Below are 15383 nucleotides of genomic sequence, written 5' to 3' on the forward strand. Positions count from 1 at the left end.
TCGGAAGTAGAAAATGAAAGTTGAAACTTGTAAAGTTGAGATGCTTAAAGATTTTACTCAACAATTAGAAATAAATTGAGGGAAATCTGACATTGGCATGTCACCGTTGAATTAAAATTCAGTTGGAATTATAAAAGAAGAAAAAGAAATTAAAGAGCAATGGAAAGCATGAGAACGAAGAAGAAAAAAAGGGGAAAAACCCACAAATTTGATAATTTTAACTGGATAGCGGAAGGGAAAAAATACAAAGAGGAATGGACATTTAATACTATATATTGATAATATATAGTCGGCAGAATTACAAAATATGCCTTTGTTACAGAAAAGCTTAGTCTAATTGTTGAAAGAATATGTATTAGCTCAAAAGAAGATTTTTAGTCCATTGAAAGATTTGATTTAGACAGAAATCAGTTTTAGTTCCTAAATTTACAGAACATGGAGTGGAAAGACAATTCATTTCATTTGGAAAAGTGGCTTTGAGGTGGAAGTGGCTTAAAGATATTTGGACGCAAATGTCACAGAATATTTCAATAGGTACCATGATAAATATGAATGCCTTTTTGCTTGAAGAACAAACAGTAGAGCATGACATTGCAAGAAAAAACCCTAAATGCATATGACCCTCAATATATTAATGAATATGTCGTGAAATAAGAAAATAGATTAGTCAGGAATTTGTGAAATTGTAAGGAAAAAAAAAGTAATTGGTATTGGTGCATTATCTCACTGAAGATAAAAAACCTCTTTGAGAGCTCAAGACAATCATACATATGGCATTCAACAATCATATTGCAACATTACCTAGATGAGTATCAAATATCAAAGATGTGAGAACAGCATTTCTGACAGATTCCTACGATATTGAACACAGACATTTACTTGTGGGGTATAGGTCATACGTAAATCAATAAGTAAACTGGAATAGAATATATATCTTGGTTTTAAAAATGATTAGCTTTATGAAATAAACAGAGGAATTCCAAACAATACAGGAAAATGTTAGAACCCAAATGTGATTTAAATAAAAGCAAATAACATACCTTCATTACAATAAGATAGGACATACCATTGCTGAAACAAGAGACCAGTTGCAAAACTAAAAGCCCAGGGAATTCTTCGAAGAGACAGCTATATGGAAAGGAAATGCCAATTAAAGCTGCAGCAGTAGTGCAAGTGAAGCATGTTACATAGCATTCTGTTAGGAAGAAACAGATAATACAGACCATTTACGAAAAATTTTATTTGATACTTTAACACAAAAACATATTATTGGATGTCCTGGACAGTTTATTTCAAAGGGAAAGGTACCTCCTTGCTCTTATAAAGGAGCTATAGCAATAAAGATAATGAGAGACAATGTTTGGTTAATGAAGGGACGAAATTATTGGATTTATACAGAACGTAGAATCTCATTCTAATATATTGAATTGGCTTAGAATATGAAAAAAAAATGAGTCAGAGCATTTTGACTAATCCATATTGAAATAACTGGTTTCAACTGAGTCAATGACATGACTATTCGAAGAGACCACACTGTTTACTTTTTGGGAAGTATAAATTGAAATGAAGTTGGATTGCAATACAATTGAACCACCTGGAGAAGTTCGCAACTTAAAGGTTAAGAAGAATGGAAGCAAAAACTCTCATGCAATTCCTCGTTCCTCAAACAAAATTGAATTCTTGAGCTTCTCGTGAATCTATGATTTTCAATGAGCATTTGTGCCGATCATCAGCACGATAGCTGTAACTTTCGCAGAATTCTCCAAAGGTGGGGAAAAATGAAATGGTCAGCAACGTGCAGATCATTATTTGAGAAGCTGAAGGCAGTGTTAACAAATGACTTTGCACCTCCCCGTGATTTTGTAAGGCATTTTAGAATCAATTTGAATAGTAATGACTTTGCAATTGTTGCAGTCTTACGACAAGGTGATGAATTTGGCAATACAGAAGACTCTGGGATCCTTTCCAACGAAGAGAAAACATTATTAGAAGAAATGCTCAACATTCGAAAAGTAAACTTTGGGATTATCGTTGACTTTATTTTAGCATTTTGAAGACAATGTTCATCATGGTTGCAAAGAAACACTCATATATACTTACAGTATTCTGTTAGCTTGTGTAAAGAAATTTATGACCTGAAATTCAAAATCGTTCAGATGGAGCTTATTGATTCAACTTTAACTATATTGTTGGAAGAGAAAACATATTGGAAAATGCATGATCAAAATGTGATCGTGGTGAAATAGTTTAAGAATTTTGGAAGTAAATGAAAATCCATTGCTTAAATCCTGTGTAAGGAATGAGTGAGGGTGCATGAATGTAATTTGATTATGTTGTTATGTGTTTGTGCTATGTGACCTCAGCTACTCTTTATGTGTAGAGGTAGGAGCCAGACAGGTTTCTTGTTTAGGGTAAGATATTGGAAGTTAGACTACTATAAATGAAATACCAGGAAGTCTTTGCAACTTGCAAAATGAACAATGCATTCTTTTGAGCTGTGGAATACAGTGATGTGTATCAAAGCAGGGAGGGGAGAATTCAAGGTTGCATGACAGCTAGAGACAGTTTGCTGTGAATACTGACATAACATATTTATTCAAATCCTCTGCCATTTCCTGGTCCCTTATTATTCTTTCCACAGACCTCATTTCCTAAGGGACCTATATTATCCTTGCCTTCTCTCTTCTTTTTATATTTAAAGAAGCTCTCGCTGTTTATGTTTTTTGTTTGATATATTTCAGAAGATTTTAACTAAGTCTGGAACGATGACCCCTTGCTGTTGGTTGACACGTTAACTCATGTCTGTTCATTAAAACATTAATGTTTTGTTTCAGACATCGCAGGAGTCGACAACTTATGACTGACGGGAAAAAAATATTTAATTCAGACGATGGTAAATGTTTGGACTTCTCTAACCTTTAAGACTCACAGCTGACTCATTAAGAATGCTAACCACAGTAAGCTATAGCACTCTGGATGCAAATGGCTCTGTAGATATTGATATATTCCAGCAACATGGTAGTGAGGTAGGTGTCTGACATGAAATAAATGAATGACAAATTGGGCTCGGCAGGTTTGATGGACAACCCCTATCCATTGTATCGATGTCCCTTAGTGCTAGGTATGACTTCAAGCCTGAATAGCTTTCCACAAGTTCCTATTGACTTCAGTGTTAGTATTTGGAAATATAGAACGTAACAATTGTAAAAGGAGACAAAATTCAAAGCTTTTTGTTTTATTGATGCAACAAGGATACAAGGAAGAGACCTGACAAGGGGAGCTGCCACAGCCCTCTACATTAGAGAAGTCCAAATATTTATCATCCTCTCAATTAGGAAACTCTTGTTTCCCTCAGTTATAAGTAGCCAAACCCTGAAACAGAGCATTAATGCTTCAATTAATAGGCATGAGTTATCATGTCAACCATTCATACAGTATGAGAAGAAGAGGCAGACTTCATAGTTCTGAGAGCTCATTGATGCCACACTCAATGAAATAATTCCTCGATGTCAAGACAGCCATTCTCATATCAAAACTTGAGTTCATCTCTTTTGCCTATGCTCAGTCTGAAACCCCAATGAGGTCTGGAGATCAGGAATCCTGGCTGATCATAAGCTGGACATGAATGAGTCATAATGTCATAGAGTCATAGAGATGTCCAGCACAGAAACAGGTCCAACTCGTCCATGCCTACCAGATATCCCAACCCAATCTAGTCCCACTCACCAGCACCCGGCCCATGTCCCTCCAAACCCTTCCTATTCATATACTCATCTAGATACCTTTTAAATATTGCAATTGTATTAGCCTCCAACCCTTCCTCTGGCAGCTCATTCCATACGCATACCACTCTCTGCATGAAAGCATTTTCCCATAGGTCTCTTTTTTATCTCTCCCCTCGCACCCTAAACTTATCGCCTGTAGTTTTGGACTTGCTCACCCCAAGGAAAACATTTTGTCTATTTGTCCTGTCCATGCCCCTCATCATTTTATAAACCTCTATAAGGTCACCCCTCAGCCTCTGACACTCCAGGGAAAATATCCCAAGCCTATTCAACCTCTCCCTAGATTTCAAATCCTCTAACCCTGGCAACATTCTTGTAAATCTTTTCTGAAACTTTTCAAGTTTCACAACATCATTCCGATAGGAAGGAAACCAGAATTGCATGCAATATTCCAAAATGGCCAAACCAATGTCCTGGACAGCCGCAACATGACCTCCTAACTCCTTTACTCAATACTGTTGACCAATAAAAGAAAGCATACCAAACGTCTTCTTCACTATCCTACCGATCTGCGACTTCACTTTCAAGGAGCTATAAACCTGCACATAAAGGTCTCTTTGTTTAGCAACACTCCATCGGACCTTACCATGAATTGTATAAGTCCTGCTAAGATTTGCTTTCCCAAAATACAGCACCTCGCATTTATCTGAATTAAACTCCATCTGCCACTTCTCAGCCCATTGGCCCATATGAGCATGATCCAATTGTAATCTGAAGGATCCTTCTTCGCTGTCTACAACACCTCCAATTTTGGCGTTATGTGCAAACTTACTAACTATACCTCTTATTCTCGCATCAAAATCATTTATATAAATGATGAAACGTAGTGGATCCAGCACCAATCGTTGTGGCACTCCATTGGTCACAGGCCTCCAGTCTGAAAACAACACTTCTCCACCACCCTCTGTCTTTTACCTCAGAGCCATTTCTGTATCCAAATGGCTAATTCTCCCTGTATTCCATGAGATCTAACCTCACTAACTAGTGTCCCATGGGGAAACTTGTCGAATGCCTTACTGAAGTCCATATAGATCATGTCCACTGCTCTGCCCTCATAAACCCTCTTTGTTACTTTTTCAAGAAACTCAGTCAAGTTTGCAAGACATAATTTCCCACGCACAAAACCATGTTGACAATCCCTGAGCAGTCCTTGCCTTTCCAAATACATGCACATCCTGTCCCTCAGGATTCCCACCAACAACTTCCTCACCACTGACGTTAGGCTCAGTGGTCTATAGTTCCCTAGCTTGTCCTGACCACTCTTCTTAAACAGTGGCACCATGTTAGCCAACCTCCAGTCTTCTGGCACCTCGCCTGTGACTATTGATGATATAAATATCTCAGCAAGGGGCCCAACAATCTCTTCCCTAGCTTCCCACAGAGTTCTAAGGTACCCCTGATTAGGTCCTGGGGATTTATCCACTTTTATACGTGTCAAGACATCCAGTACTTCCTCCTCTGTAATATGAACAATTTTCAAGATGTCACCATGTATTTCCCTACATTATATAACGTCCATGTCCTTTTCCACAGTCAACACTGATGCAAAATACTCATTTAGTATCTCCCTCATCTCCTGCGGCTCCACATAAAGTCCACCTTGCTGATCTTTGAGGGGCCTATTCTTGCCCTAGTTACCTTTTTGTCCTTAATGTATTTATAAAAGCCCTTTGTATTCTCCTTAACTCTATTTGCCCTCCTGACTTCCCTCTTAAGAATACTCTTATTGCCTATATGCTCTTCGAAGGATTCAGTCAATCTATCTTGTCTAAACCTGACATATGATCCATTCTTTTTCTGAACGAAATCTTCATTTGCTTTAGTCATCCAGCATTGCCTACACCTACCAGCCTTTCCTTTCATCCTAACCGGAATATACTGTCTCTGGACTTCGATTATCTAATTTCTGAGGGCTTCCCATTTTCCAGCCATCCCCTTACCTGTGAACATCTGCCCCCAGTCAGCTTTTGAAAGTTCTTGCCCAACACCACCAAAATTACCCTATCTCCAATTTAGAATTTCAAATTTTACATCTGGCCTCTCCTTTTCCATTACTATTTTAAAACTGATAGTATTATGGTCACTGGCCCCAAAGTACTCTCTCACTGACACCCCAATCACCTGCCCTGCCTTATTTGCCAAGAGTAGGTCAGGTTTTGCACTTTCTCTAGTAGGTACATCCACATATTGAATGAGAAAATTTTCTTCTACACACTTAAGAAAACCTCTCCATCTAAACCCTTAACACTATGGCAGTTCCAGTTTATGTTTGGAAAGTTAAAATCCCCTCCCATAATAATTCTAGTATTCTTACAGATAACTGAAATCTCCTTACAAATTTGTTTCTCAATTTCCCTCTGACTATTACGGGGGCCTATAATACAATCCCAATAAGGTGATCATCCCTTTCTTATTTCTCAGTTCCAGCAAAATAACTTCCCTGGATGTATTTCCAGGAATATACTCCCTCAGTACATCTGTAATGCTATCCCTTATCAAAATCGCCACTCCCCCACCTCTCTTGCTTCCCTTTCTGTCCTTACTGTAGCATTTGTATCTTGGAAAATTAAGCTGCCAGCCCCGTCAATCCCTGAGCCACAATTTTCTAATTGCTTTGATATCTCAGTCCTATGTTCCTAACCATGCCCTGAGTTCATTTTGCCTTCCCTCTAAGGCTTCTTGCATTGAAATCAATGCAGTTTAGTTTATCAGACCTACCTTGTTCTCTGCTCTGTCCCTACCTGCCCTAACAGTTGGACTCGCTTCCCTTCTCAACTGTACCAGTCTCTGATTAATCTCTTTCCTTACTGTCCCCCTGGATACCATCCATCCCTCACCTTAATAGTTTAAATCCTCCTGAGCAGCTCTAGCAAATCTCCCTGTCAGGATATTAGTCCCCTTCCAATTCAGTTACAATCTGTCTTTCTTGTAAGGTCACTTCTATCCCAGAAGAGCTTCAATGATCCAAAAATGTGAATTCTTCTCCCAAACACCAGCCCTCAGCCATACATTATTCTGCTCTGCCCTCCTATTCCTACCGTCACTACCTCGCTGCACAGGGAATAATCCAGATATTACTACTCTTAAGGATCTCCTTTTTAAATTCCTGCTTAATGCTTTATATTCTCCTTTCAGAATGTCATCCTTTTCCCTTCCTATGTCATTGTTTTCAATGTGTCCAATGACCTCCTGCTGGTCCTTCTGCCTTCTGCATTCTGCACTCTCCCTGAGGCATTCTTGATCCTGGTACCAGGGAGGCAACACTCCATTCTGACTTTTCGTTGCTGGCCACAGAAACTTGTGTCTGTGCCTCGGACGAGAGAGTCCACTAACACAGTTGATCTCCTGGAAACTGACGTACTCCTCATTTCATTAGAGCCAGTCTCGATACTAGAAACTTGGCTGTCCATGCTACAATTCCCCTGAGAATTCATCACCCCCTGCATTTTCCAAAACAGCGTACTTGTTTGAAATGTGCATAGCTACAGAAGACTCGTGCACTATCTACTTACCTCTCTCACCTTTCCTGGAGTCAACCCATCTATGTGACTGTATCTGCAAATTTTCTCCCTTTCTATAACTGCCATGTATCACATCCCAATGAGACCATTCCTCATTGCCTCTAACTGTCTCTCCAACTGATCCATTTGATCTGATAGGATTCACAAACAACAGCATTTATTGCAGATAAAATCCCCAGTAACACGTAAACTCTCCCTAACCTCCTATATCTGACAGGAAGAGCATATGACTGGACTAAAGAGTCATATTTTTGCTTCTTTCAGTCTATGGACTCAGAAAATAGCATTGTCTTATTCTTTTACAAAACACTGCTCAGGCCAACCTAATACCCATGGTTTATATTTTTAAGTTTAATCAAGCGACATATCTCCATAAAACATATAATCAAGAAAGAAACCACTCTACTCACTGTTGCAGACTTACTGGAAGGCCATGCTTAAAATATTGACTTATCTGTTTCTGTGCTGTGACCTCTCCCAAACAGATTCCTCCAAGATTAGTTGTGAATTTCACTGTTTCTTAATTCTTTCTTTCTGTCTTTCTCTCTCTCCTGCACTGACCTCACCATGTGCTCGTTGCCTTTGTATGTTCCTCTCCCTGTTAAAACTGCTGTTGTTTTAACTTTTATTCCCCCAAAGTTCCAAAACAATGCAACAGCATATGAAGCAGTAAGTGCTGCTCCTGGAATGCAAGGAAATCACCTCCAATACCCAAACTACCCAAAAAGGAGCAGCCTGTTACAGCCAGAAATATTTCCCATCCTCCATCTTGGATTACGCAGACTCCTTTAACCTAAACCAAGAACCATGGATGCTTAAAACCCAGAAAAAACCATTACTTTCTGAAGAATCTCAACAAATCTGACAGCATCTGTGAAGAGAAGACAGAGTCAACGTTTCAAGGCTTTAGAAAGGATGATTAGGCTATTGCTATATGAGTGATGTCTAATGGCAGTGCCATTATTTGTTTTCCAAACTGTCCAGAGTAAATTGGTGAATTAAGCAGCTTGAATCTCCCTTGCATTCATTGGACAATTTATCCTCGACACCTTTTCTACGTAACTAAAATCTTGGCCTTGAAAGATAATGAACCACCTCTTGGTCAAGATTGGCCCGTGTCTCCAACTAATGGTGAAAACATAGCTCAGTTGATAAATTCTTCACACAAACTCAAGATGATTGAAAATGAGGTGCATATACTCTTCGCAAGAGACGTTTGATGATTTAAAACATAGTACTGATGGAAGGATCACAGACAGCATCAATTTGAGGAAGACGTCCATTGTAATATTCCTGGTGACAAAGATAATTTCTCTATTCAACTTACATCCCAAAATAGATTTTAAAACAAGATTATTGCTCCACTGTTTGTACTTGGATATTGAGAAATCTGGTACATCTTAATACTGCCCACCAATGTAGTTTTGAATTGCTTTGGACGAATAGAGTGCGGTATAACTTTATTGCTGACTCCAGGTAGTCTTCATCAAAATAGATGACCGGATCACCATTGGATTCACAATGTCAAGTCCACATTCTCCCACAGATGCTCCCAGACCTGCTGCATTTTGATAGCATCTTCTGCTTTTGTAACATATCTCCAGCACCCACAGTTCTTTGTTTAATTTATTTGACTTGATTTTATGTAGGTATGTATTATTTTTACCAACTTGCGTTGAATATGATGCATGCAATGCAATATATATTGTCTGTTACAGCTTTTTGGTTTCCAGAGAGATATGTATATTGATAGTGTGTAACAAAGTTTAGATTAGATTAGATTAGATTACTTACAGTGTGCTAAAGTTGGCAAGGAAATGATAGAAAATGGAATTTCAATTGCACATGCAGTGCAAAGCATTGCTTAAATTTGGATTATGTGCAATGCAGCGGGGCATTAGGGTCACTGGTTGTAACTTTGACATGCCATAGCAAGTCAAAATATATGGTACTGGAGGAACAGGCGAGTTGACGCTTCAGAAATAAGCCTTTCATCAGGAATGTGGAGATGGTACGGGGCTGAGAGATAAAATAGGGGCTGGGGGCTGGGCTGAGGGGAAGGTAGGTGGAATGGTGACAGGTGGGAGGTAATAACAATAGGTCAGTGGGAGGGTGGAACAGAGACGTGGGAAGGAAGGCAGGCATATAGGACACATCAAGAGGTTGGGGCCAAATTGGAGGTTTCAATCTGGGATGAAGTGGTGGGAGGGGACATTTGGAAGCTGGTGAAATAAATGTTGATGCCATGTCCTTATAAGATTTCGAGGCAGAAGATGAAGTTCTTCCTCCAGTTCATTGGTGGCTTTGATTTGGTGGTGGAAAGCCAGGTTTTGCATGTGCTAAGGGGACTGTGAGTGGGAGTTGAATTGTGTGGTCACGGGGTGGTAGGGTTGTTTGATGGTTATGGACCAGAAATGTTCCCTGAACTGCTCCATCAGTTGGCATTCTGTTTCCTCAATGGAGAGAAGGCTGCACCGAGAACAATGGTGAATGTGCAGGAAAATCTCCAACTGGTGTGAAATTATCCTTTAGGTCCTTGGATGGAGGTGAGGGGGATGGCGTCGATGCAGGAATTTGCCTGCTGTAGATGGTGGGTTGGTTGGGGGAATGGACCTAACGAGGGAGTCGTGGAGGAGATGTTCCCTGTCGAATGCAGATAGGGCTGAGGAGGGAAATATATTTTCCGTGGTGGAATCTGACTGTCGGTGGTGAAACTGCCGGAGGATAATGTGCTGTATCCAGGGATTCGTGGGGCAGGAGGTGAGGTCGTGAGTGGGGGGTGGGGAGTGGGTGGGGTGGGTTCTCTCCTTGCTGTGGTTGGAAGGGTGGGGGTTGGAGGACAGAAGTGTGGGAAGTGGAGAAGACACATGGAGGGCATTGTTGATGACGTGGGAGAGGAAATTCTGTCTATGAATTAAAAAAAAACAGAACAAGTGATAGACGGTGACTTATGCTCTTTATTCCTGTTTCCCACCCCTCCCCTACCACCCACCCATCCTGTCAGGCAAATAGGATTGTGAGCTTTGAGACTTATGTTCGTTCAAAATCAATCATTCTATCACTGCTGCCATCCATTAAAATGACCCATAGTATTGTACCTGAACGACATATCACAACCTCACACTTTATTGATACCAAGATGCTGCGTGATAGCACACCAATGTAAATATTGGCCAGCCTTTATATCTTGTTTATAAAGGAAAGTCGACAATACTTTTGGCCAAACAAATTCTTTAACAAATTTGTTGACTAGCTCTCCCTAAAGTTGTCTAAACTTTGTAGGAGTTTGAACCTAGGCACGTGACATGCTCTTGCAGTCTCTTGACTATTTGCTGTTCCCAATCGCTCCTTTGACTGGAAATAACTTGATTTACAATGCTGGAACCTTCGGTGTATCTTTGCATTATGCTCTGTTCAGCAACAGCACCTCTCAGCAGAAACCTATGTCTTCACCTTGCTGGACATAGGGAACTGGCACATATTACAGCGTTGCAATGAAAACTGCACAACCTGGATGGCAGCCAGATGAGCATCAACCAGAGTTCATGTTGATAGTATTGGGCTTTGGGATTGGTTCTAACTGGACATTTCTTTGAGTGGCAAGAACTAAATTATTCTTGTGTTTCAGTAGGTTCCTTCTGTCCGTTTTCTCCAACTGAACTCACCACCCGTAATAAGGGTTTGGTTAAAACACATTCCTTGGCAGTCATATTTATTTTGTATTTTGCTTTTGAATAGAATATGGTCTTATCTTTTATTTTCAGTGGAAGAATGGCTCAGCCTCAGTTGCATTTTAGTAATGCTTTCACCGTAAAGTGTAGAACTTAGTTGTATCTGTGTGCCTGTTAGGTTTGGCTGTTGTATTGAAAACGATAGACATTAAACACGAATGACGCAAAAATAACAGTTTTGGGACAGGTTGCGCACTTGTGGATTCAGCGGAGTTCCTCCTGCTTACCTATCCACTGACCGAGAAGGTCTTAGGAGATCATGTTTAGTGAATGGTTGTTTTTTGCTTAGCAGTAACAAGTTCCCTAACGGAGCTTAAATTATATTTTAAAACAAACTGCGTGCAACCTAAATGTTAATATAGAAATGCATGTTTCAAAATTAGAAAACTTGTCCTGAACTTAGTTTTCAACTTGCGACAAGTTGGAAATGTTTGTGTAAACTTTGCTCTGGGCGTGGAAAGCTCCCGATGTTAGATTGGTTTTGCAATGGACTGGTCAGCAATTCTTCGATGTAGCATTTCCTAGTAGATACAGATATTTCAAATAGTTGGTTCTTAGCTTGACTGCAATGAACGTCAATAATGATTGCAGTACGTTTTATGTTATAAAACCAAATACTCCATAGTTCACACAGTAGTATCATCCATCTTCCCAATATATTTAAATTCTTGCTTTCTTTGCCACCTTTATGCCTGCATATAATGTAGAATTGTCTTGCAGTTTGGGTGTTGATGCTTTCTTGGAACCAGGTATTTGCAGGGTGGCATACATCAGATTGTTATCTTCGCTTCCTTTTTTGGTCTGTGAAAGTAAAATTTAATATCACGCATTATCCCACCATTGACTCTTTGCTAAACACAGTCATTTTTTAAAATAAAAAGACTTCAGTGGAATTTCCTTTCATCATTTGCCAACTTCAGATTGTAACAGAGTTTATAATTATTTTTAACTGATTTCTCTCCACTCTGTAGCTCTGCAGTAAAAGTTCTTGTTATTCTGATTTAAACTTCTCATAAAATAAGCTAGAATATCAGCATTGCCCATTAAAGAAAGCACGTTATTACTTCAATTAAAATAGCAAATGAATGAAATGCCGGTGTATTAAATGTGTTTGGAATGCTGATATTGCAAAACATCACTTTTGACACCCAATTTCTGAGCCATGACAGCCAATGTGATGTGCTTACCGATTGGATAGGCCTCAAGTTGCAATTTACTACCAGCTTTACCCCCCATTGTTGCTGATTTACCGAACCCTGGGACCCAGGCGAATATGGTGAGCCTTGGCCGAGATGGTCGGGCCCAGTACAGTATGGGTTAAACCTCTGACCTTTCGATTCCTACAGTTTAGATTAGGGCCAAACATCATTGAACGTCTTTTAAAAATGTTAAAGCTTCACTTGATCATAGACGGTAATCTTCTTTGTTTGTTTGGGATTCTTATTTGTCTTGGTGCTGAATTCGACCGGGTAGGCATAAGGAAGTTTGTTCTGAGTTCCGTACTTTGTCTGTAAAATCGCTATTTGCCACTCTTACCAGTTCAGTTGCTATCATTATTACTGCTAGTTCATAAAAGGAAACAAGGATAATTTTCATTGCATTCTCACGCAAAACTCACAGTAAGACCTAGCTGTCCATTTGATATCTCCCCTGATTTCTATTTCCAACAAAATCGGCAAAAGAGACATCGACATCAGTTTAATTTTGTCTTTTTTGTCATAGCATAGCATGCAAACAAGGAATAAGAGCAAGGCACTAGGCCCTTCAATCCTGCTCCATCATTCAACAATGTCATGGCCGACTCTGTCAACGCTCCATTCAGATTCCCCTCGATAATCTTTCATCTGCTCTATCATCGACAATTTATGTACCCCGCCGTAACACATTTAACGTTTCTGCATTTAGTGCTATTTGAAGAAGGCATCTTCAAAGACTTACAACCCTACGACAGAAACGAAAAATCCTCACCCCTGTCTTAAATAGACAATCATTTACTTTTAAACTTGGCCTTCTACTTTTAGATTCTCCCACAAAAGGAAAGATCCTTTCAGCATCCACCATGCCAAATTTGTCAGGATCTTATATATTTCAATTAAGTCACCCCTAACTCTTCTAAACTCCAGAGGTATAGGCCAACTCAATGGTTTATAGCTTTTGAAAAGGAAGAGAGAAATCAAAATTAACATAGGCCCCAAAGAGAAGGAGGTGGAGAAAAAACATGGCGGAACCAGGAAATGTTAGAATACACTAGCAGCTTTCTAAGTTATTAATTATCCAAGGGCAAAAGGAGGAGTGGAATTAAAGAAAATAACTGTCACTGGAGAGGATGCGTCAGGGAAACTAATGGGGCATAAGACTAATATGTCCCTTGGACCTGATGCAGTACATTACACAATATCAAGGGGAGAAGATACAGTAGTGGATGCACCAGTAGTAATCTCCCAGAAATCCTTAGATTCTGAAAGAAAAACTCCTAGAGGAGTAAAACTTTTCCAAATCAACATCTTTATTGAAAAGGCAAGAAGACAAGAAATAGTAATAAATAGGCTAGTTAGCGAACGCTTGAGTCAATTATAAAGGATGCAGATTATTTCAAAATACATAATATCATCAGAGTCAGCTTGCCTTCATGAAGGGGTAAGCATGTCTGACAAACTGACTTTTTTTAATTGAGGTAAGAAGGAGGGCAGATGAAGCTGAAGCAGTAGATGCAATACTTTTGAATTTTCAGGAGACCTTTACTAAAGTACCACAAACTAGGTTGCTTTATCAGATTAAAAACCCATGGTGTTGCGGGCAGTACATTAACATAGATTTAGGATTGGCGAAGTAATAGAAAACTGAGAGTTGGGATAGGGTGGTAGGGCATTTTCAGAATGGAAACCTGGAACTTCTGGTGTGACACAGGGATTAGTGCTGGGGTCACAAGGTTTCCAATTATATATATTTATATATATTACATTTGGATGTAGCAAGTGAATGTACAATGGCCGAGTTTATGGTTAACATTAAAGTAGGCTGGGTGATGAGAATTACAAAAAAATCTTTAGAGGGATTTAGCCCGATTACGTGAATGGGCAAAGATTTGGCAGATGGGGTATAATGTGGGAAAATGTGAGATTTATACACTTTAGCAGAATGAATGGAGGGAACGAATATTCTTTAAGTGCAGAAAGCCTGCAGAATGCTACGGAGCAGAGGAATTTTGGAGTCCCAATTCGTGAATCACAAAAAGCTAGCACTCACTTACAACAGGCAATAGAGAAGGCAAATGGAATGCTGACCTTTATTTCAGTGAGAATGGAATATAAAAGGCAGGGATATTTGCCAACACTATACGAGGCACGAGCTAGATCATAGCTGAAATACTGTGAACAGTTTTCTTACCCTTATCTCAGAAAAAGGAGTATTGGCATTGCAGGCAGTCCAGAGAAAGTTCACTGGGCTGGTATCAGATCAGAAGGAAGTCTCTTATGAGGACATGTCAAGATGGCTTGGCCTGTACTCATTGGAATTTAGAAGAATGAGAGGTGACTTGACTGAAACACACAATATTCTTAGGACAATTAACGAGGTAGATGCGGAGAATTTGTTTCCCATGTGAGAGCCTAGGACCAGAGGGCATATTCTCAGAATAAGTGATTGCACCTTTAAAATAGAAGAAGGAATTTCTTCTGTCAGAGGTTAGGGAATCTATGAAAGTATTTATGACACAAGTTTGGATTATTAATGTTGGGTTATTAAAAACATTCAAACTATCCATTTACTGACTAAAACTATATTTTAGGCTTGAATATAGATTTTTAGTCTGTAAAGAAATAAAATGTGAAAGGAAAGAGGCAGGGTTATGGAATAGAGGTTTGTAAGATCAATTTTCAATTCCTTGGATGGTGGAGCAGACTGGATGGTCTAAATGGCTTAGCTCTCTTTTGTTATTTCATTCATAATTAGTGGACATCATTGGCTAGGCCAGCATTCATTCTCCACCCCTAACTGCACCAGAGGGAAGTTGAGAGTCAACTACATTGCTGTGACTCTGGATTGACAAGTAAGGCAAATCAGGTCAAGATGGCAGATTTCCTTCCCTGAAGACCGTGTCTTATGGTCATGAGATCACACAAGGGAATCTGCTCATTTCCGGTATTAGTCTAGTAAACCTTGCCTGAACTACTTTCAATGTCCTTCCATCAAAAGGGTCACCAGTATTGTACGCAGTGATATAGAATTGCTCTTATCAATCCCTTGCATTAATGAAATAGGGAGCTGTTCTTCTGATAACAATTCACGACAGTTTGCATGATCAACGTTTACTGAAATTAGCTTTGCATTCCAGATTTTTCGATTGA

The sequence above is a fragment of the Hemiscyllium ocellatum genome, chromosome 17, assembly GCF_020745735.1.
Source record: "Hemiscyllium ocellatum isolate sHemOce1 chromosome 17, sHemOce1.pat.X.cur, whole genome shotgun sequence".
Taxonomy (NCBI): Eukaryota; Metazoa; Chordata; class Chondrichthyes; order Orectolobiformes; family Hemiscylliidae; genus Hemiscyllium; species Hemiscyllium ocellatum.